General features: G+C 40.5%; 1 protein-coding gene across 3 annotated transcripts in view; it reads left to right on the top strand.

The window, feature by feature from the left end:
- The window catches only part of Dlc1 (DLC1 Rho GTPase activating protein), a 385,995-nt gene that overhangs the window by 274 nt on the left and 381,047 nt on the right, over nt 1-4,674 (top strand). For 2 of the 3 annotated variants that reach the window (XM_021218956.2, XM_029531785.1), the window contains exon 1: nt 494-786. The exons of the other annotated variant lie outside the window; for it this stretch is intronic. The gene's annotated coding sequence lies outside the window, so the exon portion shown is untranslated. Of the gene's footprint in view, nt 1-493; nt 787-4,674 lie in introns of those variants that run through there. 3 annotated transcript variants of the gene reach the window in all.

Here is a 4,674-nt window from a genome sequence, read left to right as displayed (position 1 = left end):
AGAGAGAGAGAGAGAGAGAGAGAGAGAGAGAGAGAGAAGAAAACGCTCTGCTTCCTGGATACTCAGAATTTTACTTACAGACCCCCCCCCCCAGCTCAGGATTTAAATTTTGAAGTTATTTTTTAAGGTTCTAAACTTTAGAAGAATTACGGTATTCAAAGTCCTCAGACTTCATCTAACTGTCTTAGAAAACTTTTGCAATGAGAGTTAGGAGAAGTGGTCTCCTCTTAACACAGTGGAAAGGCTCTGTGAGGAGGGAAGAGCTGCGCTCTCTTCCTTCCTTGTTTTCCATGATCCCTGTGGGATAGGAAGGACTCTAGGACTTTCTGACGCTAGCTAATCATCTCAAGAGCTTTGACAAACTCACTTGGGTTCTGTGTAAAATCAGAGCTTCAACGCCCAGGCGGCTCTGCTCGGCCCCTCCCCTCCGGCTTCGTGCAGGCTTTCTCACATGCAAACTTCTCGGAGGCAGGAAATACTTTGCAGGCAATCTGGGCCTGCTGGTGGAGGCCCCTCTCTCGCAAAACATCAGTCTGCATTTAGAAGACAGAAGTCACTAGGAACGCCTTGACAGGATCCGGCGTTAGCTGAGGCTCCCTCCAGCTGCAGAGGGTGTTTTTGTTAGAATCACACACTGCGTTAAGGAGAACTGCTTAGAATAGAGCTGTGACCTCAGCCAGCAATGTGAACTTTGATTTTTTGGAGACGCTAACCGGGACAGACTCCTCTCCTTGCCTGGCTGGAATAAGCAACATGCCTTGGCGGTAAAAGCGACTCCTGGTCCAGGTAAGAGGCTGCTGCTCCTGCTCCTGTCATGTAGGAGACAGAGCTGGAAAACCTTGCCATCTTCAGCCAGCTGTTGACTGCTTTCAAAGCTGCCCCCCGAAAAGCAGAAGGGGAAACTGTGTTGTCAGTAGAAGACTGTGAGTCAAAATCTTTTGAGCAAAATGTCATTTCTAAAATATGTTCCACGTAGCTCGAGTCTCTTTCCCCATGCAGAAATGTTTTGTTCTGATTTCTTTTTACTCTTCATTTACTGACCAATCCATCTATAGCGTGCCGCTGCTGTTAGGTGTAGCATATCTTGAGGCCAATGAATCTTCTCATATTGAAGTGTGAAACTTTAGTAACTCCTTTCTCCTCTGTTTTCCCAACAAAAAGATGACATAACACTATAACGTTTTTTCTTAGTAATGAGCTTTCAAACAATAATCGGTGTCTTACTGAAAACTCTGAAGACCAAATTCTTTAGTATTTCCAACTAGTTTCAGTCACATACCCTGTTACTAACACACAACTTAAACTGTTATTTTAAGAGAAGTAATGACATACAAGTTTACAAGTTATTTCTGTCTCTGTATGTTTAATTTCAGTTTGGGAATTTAAGTGTCGGAATTGGGTTTTGTTTACATTAAACTTGGATTCGCCGCTCAGATCTCATGTTGTATGAACACTCTGTGTTACTGAAGCAAAACTGTACAATGACATCAGCCATGGGAAAACGTAGCTGACCATTCATTCGTATTTTATGTCACCGTGAAGTCAAATTGTCACCATGCTTCAACCTTCTAAATTGTCTTAATGGTTAAATGTGTGGTCCAGGAGTAAATAAATGTAGCAATGGCTGATATAACCCAGAGTTACAATAACAAAGATGATGTTATATTTAGAAGGAAATTATTTTTAGAAAATTATATGGAATAGTATGCAAAGATAGTATGCCTATCTCCAAATCTATGAACCAAACACAAAATGCATTAAGTGAAGGATGGAGAACAGGTTTGCCAGTTGGATCCTAAGAAACCAATAAGGATGCCAATCATAAACTTCTATAAAGGACAAGATGACCATTTGGTGTGTTGGTTAATAGAAATTTTAATTTCTAGCCTAGAAAGATTTATATTGATGCTTTGATATTGTTGCTAACAATTTAAACTTTGTTAAGGCTTTTAAAAATGAGGAAAAACAGATTTTAATATGTACAAAGTACAGTTCTGGGACTTTAGGAGAACAGACCTGTGGCACAGCAATTGCCTACTATGTGCAAGGCCCTGGGTCTGAACTATTTTACCAAAACAACCAAGTAGAATTTTCTTTTCAGGGAAGGAAAGAGCATTAAATGTCACTCTCTCATGTTGTCAGGGATCACCAACGAGGAAGCTAAAGAATAACATTCAAAAGTGTCCTGTCCAAGGTCATACAGCTGGCTGGGACAGGAGATGACAGAGGAACCATAGCCCCCTGCCTTATGTGTTATGGTCTTTATACCACAGACCTTACTCTCAAACAATAACTATGCACAAAAAGTATCATTGTGTCCACCTAACAGGAGGCTAACTTTCAAAAAGGAAATTAGAATTCTCCTTCTCTGAAAAGAAAATCAAACTTGCTGATTAACCCCGTTTTCTCAATGGCTAAGATTTCTTAAAAGGATCCATTAGGCTTTTACCTCAGTCTTTAAAGTAGTTGCTTTTTTAAATGATTATTTTGTTAAATCTTATTCTCATGTCAAGTCAGCCAACCTATATGCTATAATGATACTCATTTAAAACCAGTGTGTCTTTCAAGAAAATGACCTAATGAGGAACTTGCCCATTTCATAACCTTATACTCAACTGGCACAGTAAAAATGTTATCCCTACCAATGACCTTCAGATGTAACTTTAAGACACTCAGTTAAAATTGTCTCAAGACTCTCAACAATCTATTATCTCAGTTAAATATTTCTGCACCCTATTTCCAATTCTAAGAGCCAAGAGGCTATATGTCCAAAAGAAAATACAAGTGTTCATTCTACAACTTTTTCTCTACCTTTGATCCACACATTTGCTCTATGGTTTCAATAATATTCTCTAGTACAGGGGTTCTCAACCTTCCTAATGCTGGGAAAAAGTGTTCTTCATGTTGTGATGACTCCCCAACCATAAAATAAATTTGTTGCCACTTCATAATTCTAATTTTGCCACAGTTACAACTACTAATACAAATATCTGATATGAAAGAGAACCAATTTGTAAACCCTCTCCCAAAGGGGTCGTGACCCACAGGTTGAGAACCCATGTTCTAGACACGTACTAGGTTCTTCTTTTGTATTATGTAAGGACTGACCAGGGAAACATCCAATGAGAGAGTTGGCTAGATCCTCTGTGGCATGCATCCTTTCCTACAGCATATGTGTGCTGCAGCAGCGTGCTTTCGAGGCAAAAGATACTCCCCCAAAGACTAATGCGTCCTGTTTCTAATGGTTGTCTTTGCCTTAGAGCAGGGCTTCTCAACAACCCTAATACGGTGACCCTTTAATGCAGCTCCTCATGTTGTGGCAGCCCCCAGTCATAAACTTATCCTGTTACTGCTTTGTAATCTTGCTACAGGTGTGAATTGTAATGCAAATAGCTGATATGCAGAATATCTGATGGGCGACTGCTATGAAACCGTCACTGTGAGGTTGAAACCCACAGACGGAGAGCCACTGTGCTATGGGGTTGTCTGGCTTTTAATTTGGGGGATTCCTGATATTGACATCTGTAGTACCCAAACCTCTCCCCCGTGGCCACCACACTGCGTTGCAATAGACTGGGTACCTGGAATGCACAGTGAACACTGTTCATGTCTCCATTCTGAAGGGAGTTCTTATGGACAGAAAGGAGTCTGCACTAACCCCCTTCAAACCTTTGCATACCATACACCACACTGTCCGTCTCTGGGATGAGCTTAATCCTATTTACTGACAAGTGAATTCCTGGGCTTATAATTTGTCTAAAGCAGCCATTTCTGAGCTCTCATCTGCTTTTGTTTCTTCTTGGAACATGAAAATTTTTCTATTGCCTTGCAGTGAGAGCTACTCGTTTAAACCATTTACTATTGGTAGGTCTAGGGCAATAGCTGACATGTGATGGATTCATAAGATCTTGTTTAAGCATACTCAATAAATGCCAACAGGTCTGTATGAGAGTGGGTTTCTTGAAGCCAAAACTAAACCAAAAAAAGCCTACAGGGAAACATCCTTCCTGGTCAGCTTTGAGATGTTAAGGAGTTTGCTGCTATGGATTGTCTCTGGCTTTCAACTGCCTGTCAGCTTAAGAGTTTGGAGAAGTGCATAGGCTTAGTTTTCAAAGAAGCTTTTTGTTTGTTTGTTTTGTTTTTTAAAAAAATGAAGTCAAATTATAGACACTGAAAGCTTAGTAAAAAGAACACTGATTTCACTCAATGGGGAATAAAGGGTTTAGATACACGACCTTGAAAACAGTGACAGGGAAGCACGTGGAAAATGAGAGTTCTATCTAGGAAGCAATAGAGGCTCATCATCAGCACCTTCCCATTGGCGGAGGTGACTGTGTAGAAGTGAGCAGCAGTTGGTTGCACCTCTCAAGCAGTTCTATGGATTGAAATCCAGAGCATCTCAGCAATGCAATTCAGGTAAATGAGAGAGATAACTGAAATGGAGGTAGCAAAAGTAGGAAGATCAAAGAGCAAGCTTAGAAAGTTCATTTTCATTCCCAGCATCTAAGTGCACCTCTAGCCCATCAAGAATTATCAAAACCTGTTTGTCAGTAAGTTGTGGAATGAATGGGAGCGAAGGGGACAGAAGAAGAAGAAGAAGAAGAAGAAGAAGAAGAAGAAGAAGAAGAAGAAGAAGAAGAAGAAGAAGAAGAAGAAGAAGAAGAAGAAGAAGAA

The sequence above is a fragment of the Mus pahari genome, chromosome 19, assembly GCF_900095145.1.
Source record: "Mus pahari chromosome 19, PAHARI_EIJ_v1.1, whole genome shotgun sequence".
In the NCBI taxonomy this organism is placed as follows: domain Eukaryota; kingdom Metazoa; phylum Chordata; class Mammalia; order Rodentia; family Muridae; genus Mus; species Mus pahari.
This window is presented reverse-complemented; position numbering and strand designations above follow the sequence as displayed.